Source organism: Lynx canadensis, chromosome E1 (genome assembly GCF_007474595.2).
Source record: "Lynx canadensis isolate LIC74 chromosome E1, mLynCan4.pri.v2, whole genome shotgun sequence".
Taxonomy (NCBI): Eukaryota; Metazoa; Chordata; class Mammalia; order Carnivora; family Felidae; genus Lynx; species Lynx canadensis.
In genome coordinates, this window is record NC_044316.2 from 32,092,950 (window position 1) to 32,112,397 (window position 19,448).

Sequence of the window (19,448 nt, forward strand, 5' to 3'; positions counted from 1 at the left end):
CTTTAATCAGAGTCTAATGAATTCATTGCCAACTAGATCTTCTGAAATCCTTCCTGACACTACAATGAACTTGATTTTTCTTTCCAGTCAAGCTCTAAGCATGAATAAAGGCATAATGTGATTCCTTTTGTTCCAGTCCATTACTTACCTGGGTTCATTTTAAATCTACCCAGATTGAGTAAAGCCCAGGAGGATTGTCTATATTTTGCATACATTTTTAGGTATCTCTGAATATAGATATCACAGTTCACATATTTAGATGTAGATTCTATATTCTATGCTGCTCCTTGCTTTTGCTGTGTAGATACACATCTAAAGAATAGATTGGGGGGTCCTTGGGTGGCTGAGGCAGTGAAGCATCCAACTATTGATTTTGGCTCGGGTCATGATCTCATGGTTTATGAGTTTGAGTCTCACGTCAGGCTTTGTGCTGATAGCCGGAGCCTGCTTGGGATTCTCTCTGTCCCCATCTCTCTCTGCCCCTCCCCCACTTGTGCTCTCTCGCTCTCTCTCTCTCTCCCTTTGTCAAAATAGATAAATATTTTTAAAAATTAAATAATTTAAAAAACAGAATGGGATAGTGAAGGATGGTGTGACCAGTGATGTCCATTAAAGCTTGCTTCAGAAGTACAAAGGACAGGTCAAGAAATACAAGACAAATGCATCAAGCCTGATATGAAAAAGAAAATACAAAGTTTTGGCTAGTATTTAAAAATTAGATTACCATACAATCTGAGAAGAAGCAAGACAGGCTTCACCAATCAGAGGTCCCATAAACTGTGACTCCCTCTCCTGGAACTATAATTACGTTAGAAAAACACAACTTAGAAGCCTACAGGAAAAGGGAAAAGGATTAACATGACTTTAAAACATCTCTTAGGGTAAAATCAAGAAGGCTCTAAGATTACTTAATTTTTCTACTAAAGACACTATTTGGGATTGAAAAAAAATATTGTTTGGGCCAAGGACGTAAAGAGGGAGTTCTCAGGAAAATAAATACAAATGACTAAAAAAACATATGAAAGATGTTGAATACTGTGCATAATTAGACAAATAAAAATCAAAATGGTAAAACTATTTCCCATATTTCTCATATTTCAGACTGGCAGAGAGGAAAATGTTTGCTAAGATAAAATACTGGTTAGTGCGTGCAGGAGACAAAAATATTCACTATGTTGGTAGGATCCAAATTGGCGCAACAATCTAAAAGAAGAAAAAATAATAACAATATCTTTCAAATTTAAAAATGCACATAAACTTTGACAAAGAAATCTAATTGTTAGGAATTTACATAAATAATTTTGCAAAAATTTGGCAAAACATATACATGAAAATGTTCATGCCCCTGTTGCTTATAGTATTAAAAAATGGAATAATCTAAATATCCATTAAGATGAAACTAGAGAAACAAATATGGTACATAATAAAAAATGTTTGAGCAGCATGGACCATTCCATTTTAGTAAAGTAAGGTGTGTGTGTGTGTGTGTGTGTGTGTGTAAGTATGGAGATGTGCACTATATAGGTGGGAGTTATCCAAAAAGACAGGAAACAGATGGCACATTCAGAGAAGGAGTGTTTGATAAAAAGATGTTTTTAAGGAATTAACATGGTGTAGGGACCCAAGGAATAGTGCATACCCTGGGTTGGTTTCAACTAATACCTTACAACCCCTAGGCTTGATGACAAGCAGTGGGCAGCAGGCAGCTGTTACCAAAATCTAGTAGTTCAGAGACTTGTAGAAATGTCTGTCTTGAGCGAGGATCTATAGAGGACCACAGCCTACTACAGGCAAGACAACAGGGAGGAGACTAAAGAAATAAATCCTCAGTCTTCACTCCCATTCCTCCTTTTTTCTTTCACATTTTTTTTTTTTTTTGAGAGACAGAGAGAGGCAGCATGAGCAGGGGAGGGGCAGAGAGAGAGGGAGACACAGAATCCCAAGCAGGCTCCAGGCTCCGCGCTGTCAGCACAGAGCCCGATGCGGGGCTCAAACCCACGACCCATGAGATCATGACCTGAGCCGAAGTTGGACGCTTAACCAACTGAGCCACCCAGGCGCCCCTCCCATTCCTCCTTCTGACTTCCTTCTGGAGCTTCTGATTGGCCCAATGCAATTGGAAGCCAGAGGCTAAGGAAGCCTATTGAAGGGGAGGGCAGGCACCTGGGGAGACACAATGAAGATATGCAACACCACATGTGTATACACAGATGTGCACACACGTTTCCACATACGAGAGAGAGAGAGAGAGAGAGAGATCTGCCTGTCTTCATTATAGTTATCCAAATATTATCCAGCAAAGTGAGATTTGAAGTGAATTTTACTTTATACTTTTCAGAGTAATATGTTTCTTTTTAGATGGATATGATTTTTGTATTTAGAAACAACAATATGGGTATTTTTATATAGAATCAACAAAATAAGACTAGTGGTAGCCAAAAAGAAAAAAGACAGAGGAAAGGAGACAGGATCCAAAGCTGGAAACAGGTTTTCTTTGATGGTGTGTAAGCCTACCTGTCTGCACAGTAGCTCATGCTGTCTCTAGCACTTTGCAGAGAAAGACACCAAACAAAGGGAAAGCTCAGCATTAAGAAGTACATTGTGGAAAACCTCCTGAAATGATACAGAAGGAGTAGGAATGAGCTATAAAGACAAAAAAAAAAAAAAAGCGATTTCCACTTAACCTCAAATCGTGTGTCAGAAAACAGAGTACACCAGAACCCTATTTTCTCAAAACAGATAGAGATGATTCACTACCATCGTTTATAGAAAGGTCATGGAACCCAGGACAAAACAAGGTTAGAAATCAGGTCAAAGAGAAAAATTGTGTCTGTGTTAGCAATGCTTACTATGAATTACATCTAAATAAAGGCTGACATGAATTTCCAACTTGTTTTCTAAGAAAACATTTTGTTTGTGTATAGCGCAATGATGAAGCAGAAATGTGAAGTGTTTAAATCTCAGCCCAAATATCTACCTGTGTCCATGACCTTGAAAGTCTGTCATACAATGCCTACAGATCAGTATATTTGGCAGCATGAGAAACAGTATGAGTCAAGATCACTGAGATAAAGTAAAAACCCTGTAGGGGACGAGGCCTCTGATTTTTTTCATGCACCATAAATGAATTGTTAACCTAGTTTTATTTAATTTGGAGAATATCTAAGTAGACTTGCAACTTGGCCTTTGCTCCGATCAAAGATAGAGGGCACCCTCTGACTATCCTTCCTCTGACTATCCTTCCTCATTGATGGATGACTCATTTGTAGACACAGTATTATCTCCATGTAACATGGGACAGAAAGGCTGCAAATAGCCCTTGCCTTTAAATAGGCCCTGTCTTTGTTTTAGCTTGCCATTACTACTGATTTGTATTATGTAATATTCTGGATTGTGGATAACATATCTTTAATCTTCAAAAGAAGCTAATCTTTCAAGAAATACTGAGGCTTTTACTATATGCTGTATACCTGTTCTAGTGTCTGGATTCTAGAGATAGACTAATGGACAATGCAGTCATAATCTCTACCCTCATGCGGTTCAAGGATACGTGGATGTAATGGTTATTTTATGGGTCAACTTGGCTAAGCCATGGCACCCAGATATTTGGTATAACACCAGTCTGGATATTGCTGTGAAGATATTTTAGATGAGATTAACATTTAAATCAGTCAATTCTGAGTAAAGCAGATTACTCTCCATTAAGTGAGTGGGCCTCTTCTAATCAGTTAAAGGCCGTAAGGGGAAACAGACTGAGTTCCCCCAAGGAAGAGAGAATTCTGCCTCCAAACTGCCTTACGATCCTAGCTATACCAGGAGCTCTTCCCTGAATCTTCAGGCTACCTGCAGGCCTGCCTAGTAGATTTTGGGCTTGCTAGCCTCCATAACTACATGAGCTAATTCCTTAAAATCAGCCTCTCTCTGTCTCTCTCTCTCTCCCGCCTTCTCTCTCTCTCTCTCTCTCTCTCTCTCTCTCTCTCCTCATTTATATATGAACCCAGGAAGAGTGCTCTCACCGGGAACTAAATTAGATTCAGCTAGCACTTTGATCTCAGACTGCCAGCCTTCAGATCTGTGAGAAAACAAGTTGGTGTTGAAGCCATTCAGTCTACGGCATTCTGTTACAGCAACAGAATTGGGATCCTTCGTGCTTCTCAATCTTCTCTAGGGACAGAAAGAAACACTTTTCTGGACATTTAGGTAAGTAGATACTACCTTCTTCTGAATCTTTTCAAAACTGAACGTGTGCCTGTTTGTCTCTCTACACGTTAGATACCCAGAGTCTCCCCTTGCCACGTGCTCTGTAAACCACTGAGGACCCTAATGTTCATCGTTTGAAGGACTCCATGACACCAACTAAATGCCTGCTCTACCATCTGACCTGAAAAACCGCACGTGTACTGATCAAAGGCAGACCTCCATAACTACAGTATACAGCTCTAATTTACAGCCCCACATTACTAACTTCTGTATGCCAGTGGGTTTCTAGTGGCATACATTTGGTTAAATCAACATTAGTAACAGACAGAGAGCTGGCCCTGGTTTGTGGAAGCAATGCAATTCTAATGTTAGTTTTAATATACTCTAAAACTTGTTATTGTTGAACCCACAGCTCTCTTCCGACCAGTATATCTGCCCCTCCCCCAAGAAAAGCACTGGAATGTATAGAGTGGGTACAGTAGCTGTTTGCATTTCAACCCCTTCCTATGGAACCTTTCTAACCACCTACCAAGGCTATCTTGACATCTTTGTAATGCTTTCGGCCTTAGCTGACTAAGTATCTACTACAAATCACTCAATCATAGAAAGACAATTTTAAGAAGAAAAAAATATACCTGCAATTCACCATTAACATTTGTCATACTCCTATGCCTATCAACCATTCTATTACCTATAATGGACCCGGGCCTTGTGATAGGTGCTTTATGGATCTTGTTTAGTCAAAATTCATTTAATTGTTACTTCTGGTGTAGGTTTATCATCGGCTTTTTAAGGCTTGTTATTACTGTTTTTTACCATGCTTTTTAAAATATTTTCAATTTGAGGTTAAGAAATGCTTTCATTCTGGCTCAACTCGGCAGCTTCTGTTATCAAAACATTTCTCTAGAGTCAGCATTTCCGAATTACTTTTCACTGTGTTCAGTGATCAAGAGCCTTTTAAGTGCAACGGTTGGCATAATCATTCTAGCAAAAAGCACATTTCTGGGTAATAAGTGACCCTAAAACATTTACAACTCGAAGAGATCCAAATGCAGTAAAAGACAGCCGGATGTAGTTCTTCACATAATCAGGTAGAAACTGTTCCATATTGTTGTGGCCTACTTTTCCCCAGGCCCTCCCCATCTTGGAGCTGAGACTGAGGCCGTGGGGAGATGGATTTTGTCTTTACCTGCTCATCAACTCTAGGTCCCTACAATGTCCCCTCTGTTGCCCTTTTTATTCAAAATCTACCGGCAGCCCCTCGAAGGTTATCTTTGCAAGTGCATTTTAAACAGTGTGACCAACCCTCACCCAGCAATAGCAGAGAGACTTTATAGATTCTGCTAAGCACTGCTCTCTTATTGCCATTTTACCAGGCACTATAGATCCACCTAGTAGGTGTCTGAACTCCTCACTAAGCCCCATAGACTTCGCTAGGTATTTGGACGATACCTTTTCTTTGGGGATTGCGTTAATTTCCTGGGGTGGCTGCAACAAAGTACGGCAAACCAAGTGCTTTGAAAAAACAGAAATGTATTCTCTTCTGCACTGTAGGCTTGAAGTCTGAAACGAAGGTGTTGGCAGCCCTCGGCTCTCTCCAAAGGCTCTACAGAGAATCCTTCCATGCCAGCTACGCCTACCTTCGGGTGGATGCTGTCAATCCTTGGCAGCCCCTGGCTTGTAGATGCATCGCTCCAGTTTCTGCCTCTATAGTCATGCGTCATTTTTCTTTTATGGATGTTTGCGTATAGATCTCCTCCTTCTAATAAAGACATCTCATTGGATTAAGGTACACCCAACCCCAGTATGACCTCACTTTAACTTCATTGCTTTGGCAAAGACCCTGTTTCTAAGTAAGATCACATTCACGGTTACCACGGCTTAGGACTTAAACGTATCTTTTGGGGTGACAATTCAACCCAGTACAGGGAACATGAAGCCATTAAACAAATGTTTATCGAAGGCTCACTCTGTGCCTCGTACTCTCAGCACTCCTACTGGGCATTGCTATTACCTCTCCCATTCCCATCCACCTCTGCCCTGCAGGTACCATGGTCTCCCATCACTTCCTAGGGGAGTGGCCATACTGCTAATATGTGGATGCCTTTCAGATATCAGGGACGCATAGAATCAGTGGCAAAAGGACAGGACTATGTCTCTCTCCCTTTTATAATGGCTCTATTTACAGAGAGGAGGTGCATAAGCAGTGCGGTTTGTGTTTAGGAATTTTGCAGAGTTTTATATAGTGTGGCCCCTTCCCTTTTGACTTCTAGTATTCATTTTACCGAGGGGATCAATGTGATTGAATGGGTGGGGGCTGGGCCAAGGACAACATTAAATGAAAGACCTAAGCTACATTCAGGGAAGAAAAACAAACAAAAAAAGCATTTTCTGACCCCATGGTTTTAAAACTGGGCCCAAATCCTTTCCTCGGGATCTTTTCTTCAGAAATGTTTCTGAAAAGTCTCAGACTCTTTCAACTGACTTTTGGCCATGCTGCTCCTATAGACCGTGCATGCTCATGATTTATGTCATGAGTCCCACTCAACCTTCTGGACAATCAGTTTCATCACAAATGATCTGCCCCGTCTCTCCTATTTTAAATGCCAGTGACATTCACTATCAAGGGAACACTTAATATCACATTTTGAAAATGCAGACCCAGTTTAAGACACATCTCAGATCTTAAAATGTCAGTTCTTAGAAAAGGATTGAAAATAACAATTATTGCACACTTGACCGTTTGCTAGATGTTATAGTGATTTCTTTGTGTACATATCTTACTAAATCCTCACAGATGTTTATGAAATAAATAGTATTTTCATGTCTACTTTACAGTTTAAAAAACTTATGTAACTGCTGTGAAATCAATCAATCAATCAATCAATCAATTGCCAAGGTTACGTAGCTAGAACCTAGCACGTATTTAGCACCTTTACGTAGCCTGCTGGTTCTTAACAATTTTTCCACTTTGCTCCTGCCATTATCATTCATGCCACACAGACCACAGGGTGCTTAAAACTATACTCTATAAATAACTTGTGGGGATTTTATTCTTTTATAGCTGATGGATAATCAGTAAATAAAACACACCTTGAATGCTCTAGGAAGCTGTGCTTGGGAATAAGCCAGACATGTGGAAACGTGTGCTGGCAAACAGCAGGAGTCCCATATCCATGTTTACTGCTGAATTTAAAGGCACATCATCCCAGAATGTGTCACTCTTGTAATCAGCCATTGAATTGTCTCACACACAAATTTCATCTCCCAGTGTAATGTGTACATTGTTATCCTGGCAACCAAGGTTCATGCTCTGTTGACTCCTCCATCTGGGGCTATATGCAAATATTTTTTTATATAATGCACACATAAATTTCCCAAACATATCCAATTTATTGGTATTAGCATGTGTTTTCACCCTCCAATATGCTGAGAGGGAGAATTTATGTTGGATACTTGGTAAAAAACAGAATTAGATGTAGATTCAGAGCTAGAACTGTCTCTGTTAGGATAATATATTCCTTCATTCTGCTTCTTTTTTTTTCTTTAATTTTTTTTTCTAAATAGGTCAAATGAAGCTAGAGCACAACTGGACAGCTTTATTTGTTTGACATAATTACTAACTGGGTAGCAGTCTCTTTTATTTACGACTGGTGATTATTTTTCCTTTATTTGTTATTGTTTTTTTTTTAATTTTTACCATTTTGAGCTAACATAATTTATCCCAGGCAGCAGAGAAAAGAAAGCACATGGTCCTCAGTTTCCAAACTGATGTCCCTCCTCACCAGTTTACTATAATATAATGTAATACTATACAATATACTATAATAATATATACTATAATATATAATAATAGTAATACTATACCATACTATATCATACCATACCATACTATAATAAGCCTGTCTTTGAACAAGTTTTATTATCATTCATTCAACTATCCAGCACCGACTATATGATAGGCATGGGCCACCAATTATGTGTCAGACACTGGTAAATATTTAAGTGATTCTTAGGTCATGGACTGATTCTAGGTCAGTATTTGGCTCTTACAGTGTAACTCAGGCTTGAACTCAGTCAGAATAGAGATATTTCTAAGATGAGGTAAGATGATTTCTTACCTAGAGATATTTCTAAGATGAGGTAAGATGATTTCTTACCTTTAAGGTAAGAGGTACACACTTACCTTGAGTAATGTGAATATTTGTCAAAGGACAAGTCATTTTCCCTTCACTCATTTTTTTCTCATCTGTGCCATAATAAGATTGCTTCTTTCAGACCCAATATTCCATGATCCAAATGATCATCCAGTGATAATCCGTGATTATGTTAATCTGCTTATGTTTATAACTTCCTATGTAAAGTTGGTTTTTAAGATGCTTTAAAAAATTATAGTCAAATTCTTGATAGCTCTGGAAATTCTAGATGTTACCAATGCTTACAAAAAGGGAAAAATAGCAGTTGCCCTGAATAATATATCTCAGAGGTGAGCAGTCAACATTTTAGATTTTTTGTTTTGTTTTCCCCCCATATTTTTTACAGGAAATGGTATTTTAATTGAAACTTTCATAATAAAATACTTTTTTTTGGTCATACAAATATCTCCATCTGGTCCCCAAGTTTTTGTAGCTGTTTTTAAATTGTTTTCTACATATCTCTAGAAGTTCTTTGGCATCTGTCCAGGTTCTGCCATTGGGTGGGAAGAGTGGAGGGAAAACACAAGCTGTCAGATCTCAGGGTGGATGACGGCTTCCCACCACATTCTAGGGAGGTCTAGAGTATAGTTATGTGAGCAATGAACACAGTCCTCAAGCATTATCAGGATTAATTCCATGACTACTGCCTGGAGATCCTCACAGAAAGACCATTTCACAGTCCAGAATGAGAAAATTGATAAAGAAATATCTTGGAAAAGAAACTTGACTGTTGAGCTCTTTGCACACTTACTGATTCTGGTTGTCTCAGTTAATCAGGAGTCAGGGAAGCACCATTTATGCAACAGTGACTTCCAGGAAAATGATTCACAATGAAAATAAATGAAGGTCTGTGTTCAATCCAAGAGAAACATTTGCTCAGCTGGAAAGTCAGCCAAGTGGAATATATGCCCGCTCACCTCAGACTGTCCCCTAGTCATCTTGTATTTAATTATATGGTAACAGTGGGGATGTTAATGCTTGCCTAGCTGTGGTACAACTGTAGAATATTGTAACCTTTCCTGAACTTAGAAAACTCTTCCTAGCCCTTCTAAATATTCTTCTATTTTGTGGAGTGTTAACATTTTGTGTTTCTGTTGTCTTTAACTTCCTTTTCCTTTAGCAGCACCCGTGAAGAAGACACAAATGTTAAGTAAATAGATAAGCATTCCCTTTTAGGGTGGTAAATGATGATAGAGAAGATATTTTGAGTATGCAAAGCGATGGAGGACTCCTTAGTAATCATTTCTTCAACTTTTCCTCCTAGTCAAAGAGAATGATGCCAACTCTTACATTGAGCCAGATGTCAGACACATTTGCCAAAGCATTAGATGCAGATGAGAGAGTTACAGTTCCCTGGTCTTTTTTTTTTTTTTTTTCTTTCCTGTCTTGATCTTAGGAACTCTAGATCTGTGAGCAATGTCTCTGTTCTTCCTATTTAAGGATAGATAAGATTCAGTCCTCTTAAGAAGTTTTATAAAAAGTTTATAAAAAGCCACAGGTAGGCACACATTGTCTGTAGTTCCTGATGATTCTCTAGGTCATTCCGTCTTCCATCCATTGTTTGTTGGCTTCATCCACCACTGCTCTGTAGAAGTTACTCTTTGAGGTCCAAAAAAATCTCATCTCAATTCTCAGTCTTTTTGGCCACTTTGTAACATTTGAAACATGTTATTACTTCCTTCTTTAAACGCTCTTCCCTGGCTTTGAGATGCTCGTCCCCTCCAGTTCTCCTTGAACCTTTCTGCAGCTTTCTTAGTCTCTTGCTTCCCCTTCAGATGACCACATTATCTAACCAAACTTGATGTCATGCATGAAGTTGTCAAGAAAGTTGCTGAAGTTGGCATGGTCATAACATCTCATCAAGAACTTCAGAATGAGGGGCGTGAGGGTGGTTCAGTCAGTTAAGTGACTCTTGATTTTGGCTCAGGTCATGATCTCATGGTTTGTCAGGTCGAGCCCCATGTCAGGCTCTGCACTGACCTAGTGGAACCTGCTTTGTGTTCTCTGTCTCCCCTCCCTCACTTGTTCTCTTTCTCTCTCAAAAAAAAAAAAACATCAAAGAAAAGAACTGCAGAACGATAAAGTTAATGTTTATATAATTCAAATTTTTTGTCAATGGTGGATGAACAACTCTGAACTTGTCATCCCCACAGAACACTTACATTTAAGGGTAAAAATCTAATTGTTGCCTGCAATGTTTCCCAAAAGCTTCAGAAAAATTAAAGATGTCTCAAAGCTCTGCCTCCAGGCCTATTTTCTTCTCACTGTTATCTCTGTGGTTAACATTATGACTCCATATATAAGCTCTACGTCAAGAATTGTAAAGTCTCAGACTTTCATTTTCACATTTTTATTTTCTGAATTTTATGTTCTCCTGTATTGGCTGAGGATGTGATGAGTGTAATTGCATGGCTGTTCCATTAGTACATTGATCTATACTTACCTTCTAAGGTTTTTGTAATGACTACATAAGATGATGACTTTAATGCACAAAAAAAAAAACCTGCGCCAGGCACCTGTCATTAGCATATTATTTACATTATTCATGATTAATTCTGGACTGGTTATTTTCTAGTAGTTGCCTCACCTCATATGCAGCCAGCCATATTCTTAACAATAGTTGGAAAATAAGAGTCAGGAGCTGCTTTTATTTTACTCCACCTTGACCCTTATATTCCAAGTCATTCCATTACCAGGTGAGTCACTAGCCTGAACTCAAAAATATTCTAGGGAGCCTAATTTAAATGAAACAGAGTCTTTGGCTTAAAACTCATTGCCTAGTACCCTTTTTTGCCTTCTATTTTCATCAAGTCCTTGTTATTAAATGTCTCACAGCAGTTTACCATTTATTTTACTATGCCTCGCATCTCATAATTAAGAGTATTATTTCTCAGTAAGCAGGGTCCAGTTACAACTTCTAGCTAATTTATTGCTTATCAATATGGTGTTAGACAATTTTTTATCTGGTTTTATATGCCCACTAACGCTGATCACTCTTTCTTGATCTTAGAATACTTCCTATCTCATTCAAGACCATCTACCTTATTTTACAATTTCTTGCATTTATCTTTCCTGATTTATACAGATAAAAATGCATAAGTATGCTTTACATAATACTTTATTTGTAAAAATTTTTAATGCTTTATATAATAATTTACAGACATATATTTTTAATAGAATAAATATTACCTTGTCATCATTATTATCCTCACCCAATTTTATCCAACTCATACCTCATCATACATTCCTTATTTCACCATTTTCCTCCAAACTATATGGTTTTAAAATTGCCAGTGTCACTGTAGAATCGAATGCTCCATCCCTCCCTAAATTTAGTTCTATCGAGTTCTGTTGACTCCATCACATGTTTTTAATTCCCTAGCCATTTTCCCAGACCAGTAGCTCATCCCCTCTCATGTTAATTTGTGAAATAGTGCCTGAAATGTTTCTCACAATCTTTTCTTCTCCTGTCATTCATAACTCCACCAGAGTCACCACTATGTAATATAAAGAAAACTTATATTTAGGGTGTCACAGTCATCCAGAGGCAGAAATGTCCTTTTCTTCTATCACAATTGCCTGTAGAACAGTCTCAGATTTAGCAAGGTCTCCAAAAGTCTCCACCATCTTTCCTATTTGCAAGTATAGCCGTATAGTAACCATTTCATTAATATTTCATACTTTTGTTTCTTTTATTCCCTCGGTATAGGATCTTCTTCACAAAGTTCCAGTTATCCAAGGCCCGGCTTAAATATGATCCTTCTTCATTCAGACCTCCATGATGAACACTGAGTAGAAGTCAGATTTCCCTTACTTTCTGTCACTTAGTACTTTGCCTATATCTCTATTATGGATTATGTATAGTAACTCATGTAAATATATGACTTCATAACTGGATTGAGGCAAACTTAATTGTTGCGTCCTCTCTACTGCTAGGAACAGTTCTAGAAACAGTGTTTTGTGTATAGAAATAACAGCACATATCTGATGTAATACTCTTTTAAATGGTGGGAGTAATAAATCTACATGATACCTACTAATTCTGTATCTTCCTAACAATTTCTTTCTGTGTCATAAGACAAGGTAAATTTTATACTTCTTGTTTTTAAAACTATTATTCATTCAGTGGATCCAGAAGCATGAATTCACTTTCTTATCCTCATCTGTAAAATGGGGATACATTGGTATTTACCTGTTAGTTATTATAAAGATTAATTCAGACAATACATGTAAAATACACTGTGATATACAGTGCTACTCATATGTATTAGTTATCATCAATCATCCTTGTTGGAGTTGAAATGTCACATACTTTGACAACAATATCAAACTTACTGCTCTAACTTCCACATTAGATAGGGGTATGCCAATTGAGATAAAAAGAAAAACAACACTAGTTATTCTATATTTCATCAAGGTAAGTACTCAAACATTGATGAAACTATAACACTTGCCAAACCATATAATTAAAGAAAAGAAAATAATAATAATAATAAGTAGTAGTAGTAGTACCAGGAACTTTATATGCATTTTCTCATTTTCTTCAAAACAAATGTAATTAAAGATGCTATTATATTTCCATTTTGCCAATGAGAAGGGAAAATAATTGATGTGGGATTACACAACTAGTAAAATTGAGAAGGGATACTTGAATCATGATCTGTCCAGTTAAACAAAGCAGTTGCTCTCATTACTTGCTCCCCAGTATATTTTCTTCTGAATCACCTTATATCCAGATAATAGTTATTTGAAGGTCATAGAAAACTTCACATATGAAAACTCTGTTCACACTCTATAAAAGGATAACATTTTTATCTGAGGAATATGATACTAATTTACTTCTACCTTTTGTAGCACATATCATTTTCTACCTTAAGTTATATTTATTCATATATCCATTTCTCCTGCCCATCCAATATCTAAGGCTTTTTGAGAAAAATACTTGTGTTTTGTCCAGCTTTGAACATCCCAGAATATTTGGCAAATTGCATTACACAAAGCAGGTGCAGAAATATTTGAGATTTTGCATTTTTTTTTGTTTCCCATGTCAATCTTATGACATACGCGTGATAGGTTTCAATTTTCTTGTTTTAAAAGTGAGGGAAAAAGGAGAGTGTTCTGAGCAGTCACTTTCATTGTATGACAGGTGTACACATAGATTTCATCAAAGGGCTAAATGGGTTTGAAGACTGGTGAGGCGCTAGTCTGGGCTCAAAAATATTCTAGGGAACCTAATTTAAATAAAACAGAGTCTCTGGCTTATAACTCATTGCCTAGTACCCTTCTTTGCCTTCCATTTTCAAACCCATTGAGCCCAGATTTTGAACTCAATCCTGTTTTCTTCTGATCTGCATGACTATCCTAGAGCTGAGCACTAAGAAAACTCATGAAATTTAGTTTCAAGAAATTTTCATTCCAGAAAGTTGAGAGCTAACTGTTGAGAATGCCAGTAAGAAATGAGTTTTAATTCCTGATGGAAACAATATGATTTTTCTATTTTAAAGTATTCTATATACACAATAAATGGCAATCATTAACTGAACGGTTATTTTATCATTGCTCTCATTTTTTGGACCAACGTTTCTTAGCTACACAAAACTGAGCCACTAAATTGAATCCTCAGACTTGGAAAACATCAATGGTCCACTAAAGTTGTAGCCTGAATCCACTGGTTTCTCCCACATCTATAGTTTTCAAGGTTTAAACAATCTGTTTACAGCTTTCTTCAGTCATTCAAATGACTTTCTAAGTCCCCAAGTCTAATAACAGATCTGTAAACAACGTTGGCTATATGCCTAAACACCTGTTTTGTTGATGGCTGTAACCTTGAATCCCACTCTCTAAGCCTGAGATTCTTTTATGGAACTTGCTGTTCAAATTTGCTTAAATTATATGTCTTTTAAACCAAGTGTATCTTACAAGACAATCCTTTATTTTAAAATTAGGGAAACTTGTTCTGATGAGTCCTGGGTGTTATATGTAAGTGATGAATCACTAAATTCTACACCTGAAACCAATTTTATCATATATGCTAACTAGAATTTTTTTTTAATTTTTTTTAACGTTTATTTATTTTTGAGACAGAGAGAGACAGAGCATGAACGGGGGAGGGTCAGAGAGAGAGGGAGACACAGAATCTGAAACAGGCTCCAGGCTCTGAGCTGTCAGCACAGAGCCCGACGCGGGGCTCGAACTCACAGACTGTGAGATCATGACCTGAGCCGAAGTCGGATGCTTAACCGACCAAGCCACCCAGGCGCCCCTATGCTAACTAGAATTTAAATAAAAACTTGAAATTAAAAAAGTAAAATAAAATTAGGGGAAAGTTCTGCAGAATTTTCAACTAATAATGGAAGTTAAAGAGCTTAACTAAAACATCAAGAAAGAGCCTCCCCTGACAGGTGACATTACTGCATGGCCTTTTAACTTGTCTCTTGTGCTACTCATTGTAGCTGTTCCAAGTTCTACGTCAACATGTTTTCCCTTCCGTGAAAATGCTGGTCTAGAACCATATGCCTTGAGTTCAGTGACATACATCATAACAGAAAATCATCCATTCTTGTTTAAACTGTGAAAAATAGTAGAAACAGAATCTTCCTCTCTTAAAACCAGCAACACAAATTGATTATTTGGGCTCTAATACCATTGCCATTGCAACACACTTGCATGAAACACAACTAATGGGTTTCAGATGGTAAACACTTTAGGATAACTTGTAATCCTGTCAGTGAGCATGATCACTATATTTACAAATTAATCTAGAATCTGAAAACACAGGACAAGTAAGCAAAGTCCATATTTAGACTGGGTGTGGTTTATGAAACCATCATCTAAGTGGAAAACCTTTGACTCTATGAAACTGTATTTGAAGATACCTCTGCCAATAGCTTCAGAGTGCATGATGAGGGCATTGTTAAGATTTCATATCTCCTTGATGATTTCAAAGATAAGAATTACAATGAACAAAAATCTTTACAGGGCAAGCAAACCCTATAAAAATGCTATTTAAAATGTAATGTCTACTGGAATGTATTAATGTCTACAGTGTCTCGGTTTTACATATAACCAAATAACCATTATTTTTAATTATTACTGACTCATTTTTATTATCATCATCTAAAAATAAATGTCAGCAGAGTATAATTTTAAGCCAAAGAAGGTATTCTCTTAAAAAGAAGAGTAACTGATTCAAAGTGCTTAAATTAATAGGAATAAATAAATAGTATTTCATGTATATTAAGACATAACTGCAACTATAACCACAAATAGTGATTTTACACATTTTTTAAGGAGCCCAGTAGGACATTTGATAAATCAGAGTTTTGGAAGAGGTTCATTTTCAGTGGCTTCTTTTGTTTTTCAATTTGAGATTCTAGGAAGAAGTTATGCATATATGTTTTTATCTTCAAGAACTAATAATCCAATTATCTTAAGTTTAGAAAATATCTAGCTAATTTATTTCCTTTTGCTCATATTTAGTATGTTTCTTTGTTTTTTTTTTAATTTTTTTTAACGTTTATTTATTTTTGAGAGAGAGAGAGAGACAGAGCATGAATGGGGGAGCGTCAGAGAGAGAGGGAGACACAGAATCCGAAACAGGCTCCAGGCTCTGAGAGGTCAGCACAGAGCCCAACGCGGGGCTCGAACTCACGGACTGCGAGATCATGACCTGAGCTGAAGTCGGACACTTAACCGACTGAGCCACCCAGGCGCCCCCAGTATGTTTTCTTTGTAACCTTCTTAACACTCCTCAGGATAATTCAAGGAATCAGAGGGAATACCCTGTGAGACTTGAGATTTGAAACACATAAGCATGTCAATGAGACTGGTATACTGATGGGTCTGTCTAAATTTAAAGCCCAGAAGGATTTAGGGGCGCCTGGGTGGCTCAGTCAATTAAGCGGCCAACTTCGGCTCAGGTCATGACCTCACAGTTCACGAGTTCGAGCTCCGCATCAGGCTCTGTGCTGACAGCTCAGAGCCTGGAGCCTGCTTCAGACTCTGTGTCTCCTTCCCTCTCTGCCCCTCCCCTGACCGTACTCTCAGTCTGTCTCTCAAAAAAATGAATAAACATTAAAAAAAAAAAAATTAAAGCCCAGAAGGATTTATACATGACCATAAGCTATGCCTCAATTAAGTGCCTGGGTTTAAATATGAGTTTTAACCTCTGATAATCTTTATAATTTGAGTTAGCTTTAATTAATTGCACAGCCACTAACGAATCTACTCGGGATGTTGATTTACAGCTTTTCGGCTTAACAGTTTTGTTGCAATGAGAATAAAATGAATGATAAATCAAGTCTGTGTTCTCCAAATGCAATTGTTACAAAGGCTAGGATGTTCTATTTTTCTCGGAATTATGTAAGCATATGATTTTTTCCTTCTTGATACCTGACTCCTGAAATTAGCCTTTATCCAACCAGTTTCTTACACTTTCAACTCTACCACTCAGCCAGACCTGCTCTTAATCTCATCTCTGACCTCCAATCACTTGAGCTCATCTTAGTCTATTAGAATATAATAGACTGGCTATTCCCTCCCAGGCCATCCTGGACTGATCTCATGGTTAATCATCTTAGTGACCTCCCCACTTCTCTACATATATTTACTCTCCTTACCTTCTACTGCCGACCCCTAGTTGGCAGTGCTGTTGAGCCATCTGACCTTCTTTCTTTCTCCTAGTCATGGATGGAAAACCACACCCTCTCTGTAATTATACTCATTATGATTACAGATTTACATAAGCCCTGAAGCAACTCAGCAGGTGCTTGTTTTTTGAGCTTCCTTTGTTAATCCCCCTTCCTTATCCAATAGGGACTATTCCAAACTGTGAAAACCACCTTCACATCTCAAATCCTATCTCTAATCTATTTACCTCTCACTCTTAGCACACAATCTATTCTACGGACACACTAATGGTTATCAATAATGGAATTTTTAAAACTCATGGAACTTTCCAGCACAATGAGTGAAATTTAGTGTATGAAATCAACACACACACACACACACACACACACATACACACACACACACAAACACACACACAAGTTTAGGGTAATTCCAGGATGGAATGCAGACCATGAGAAAACAATGTAACAGTATTACAAATGCATTAGATAATCTCACAGAAAGGATAGAGGGAAAAGCCCTGACTTAAGTTACTTGAGCAACCAGTGGAGTCTGAAAGACTAAAAGCAAAAGAAACTACATAAACACTATGTTCTAGTGATGAAATTGTTTCCCAAAGGAGCACATGTTAAAAGTTTTGATACTGCTATACACCTATATTGCGAATGAATGATTCAGTGAATGGATGATAGGTGGTGGGAGCTGTGTATCTCAATGTGGGTGTGAGAGATTACAGATTAGATACAAGAAGAGGCTATAAAGACCCCTATGGTAATGGAGTAGAGTTGCAGACAGCAGTATGAACTCAGGTGCATAGTAGCAGTAGGAGAAGCATTGTGCAGGCAGAAAGGAAACCAGTTATATTGATAATTGATATCACCACCTTTATTTTCTCACCTCCTACTACATCATCAACCCACCATAATATGATTTCTAAGAACACTGTCCTCGTAAATATTTTGTTTCAATTGTCAACAATTATTTACTAATTACCAAATCCTATGTCATATCTTTAGTAGTAAATCTACTTGACCTCTCTTCATTTAGCGGTACTGACCAGTCTTGTGCGTGCGCGTGCACGCAGGGTGTGTGTGTGTGTGTGTGTGTGTGTGTGTAAGTCCTGGTTTATCCCTTCTTAATAATTTTACTTCTCTTTCTTTTCTATAAATAAGAATGTTTCCAATATTTTCTTCAAGCAAATCTTTTTTTCCTTGAAAAATGTCATTCCTTTATCTGGTTCTAAAATCATCTACTTTCTGGGGCGCCTGGGTTACTCAACTCAGTAAGTTGAGTTTCCAACTTTTGATTTTGGCTCAGGTCATGATCCTAGAGATGTGGGATTGAGCCCCCATCAGGCTCCACGCTGAGCATGGAGTCAGCTTAAGATTCTTTCTCTCTCTCTCTCTCCCTCCCTCTGCTCCACTCCCTCCATCTCTCTCTCTCTCTCTCTCAAAACACACACACACACACACACACACACACACACACACACACATCTATTTTCTTATTCCCAGTATAGGTGGGAAAAGTTCTTCTGGTGAAAGAGCATTTTCTGATTTCTCCAATTTGTAAGGAGACTTTTCTGTCTTTATCATCAGCTTCTCAAATTAATGAAATCAAATGTCTTAAATTATTAGAAAAATTCATGTGACTTTGTTGCAGTGTACTGATTTTATCATAAGCAGAGTGGGAAGTGACATCATCAAGATGGTGCATTAGGTTATTCTCAACATCCATCCACCTCACAAGAAGCACAACTAATAGCTACCTATAGATAAACAACGTTGTGAAAATTCCAGAAGTCAGAGGGGAGGTGGAAACACCTCCTTGACCAGAGATGGAGAGGAATCGCATTGTAAGAACAAACACAGTTTCACTTTGAATACATTGCTTCTCCCCGTGGGCCAGCACAGCACCACACCCAGTCATGTGTCACCACACCCAGAGAACCCCCTGGGACCACAATTTCTCCAGTGGGAAAGAGTCCAAGGTGGACTTCCTAGAAACATACAATCTACCAAGACTGAATCATGAAGAAATAAAAAATCTTAACAAATACTGAGTAGAGATTGAATCAGTAATCCAAATCTCACAGGAAAGAAAATCCAGGGACCAGGTGGTTTCACTGGTGAATTTTACCAAACACTTAAAGAAGATGACAAGCTTTCTCAATCTCTTCCAAAATATAGAAGAATAGGAAATACTTTCAAACTCATTTTATGAGACGGGCGTTATCCTGACATCGAAGTCAGACAAGAACAGAACAAGAAAGAAAATTATAAGCCAATATTCTTAATGAACATAGCTACAAAAAAAATCTTTGAATAATGATATAGAAGTCTACTTTTTGACCTAGGTGCATTGAAGTATGAGTAAAAAGGAAATACACTTTACTGTTAAACCTTTGAAATTAGAGGGTGTGTT

The 19,448-nt window shown here is 37.7% G+C and overlaps 1 long non-coding RNA gene across 1 annotated transcript; it reads left to right on the forward strand.

Annotated features, from left to right (window-relative positions):
* Positions 1-4,006: 4,006 nt before the first annotated feature.
* Positions 4,007-12,436, forward strand: LOC115501678. Its single transcript, XR_003964882.1, has 3 exons — positions 4,007-4,200; positions 5,755-5,989; positions 12,106-12,436. It is a non-coding gene; the product is annotated as an uncharacterized LOC115501678 (long non-coding RNA).
* The last annotated feature ends 7,012 nt before the right edge of the window (positions 12,437-19,448 follow it).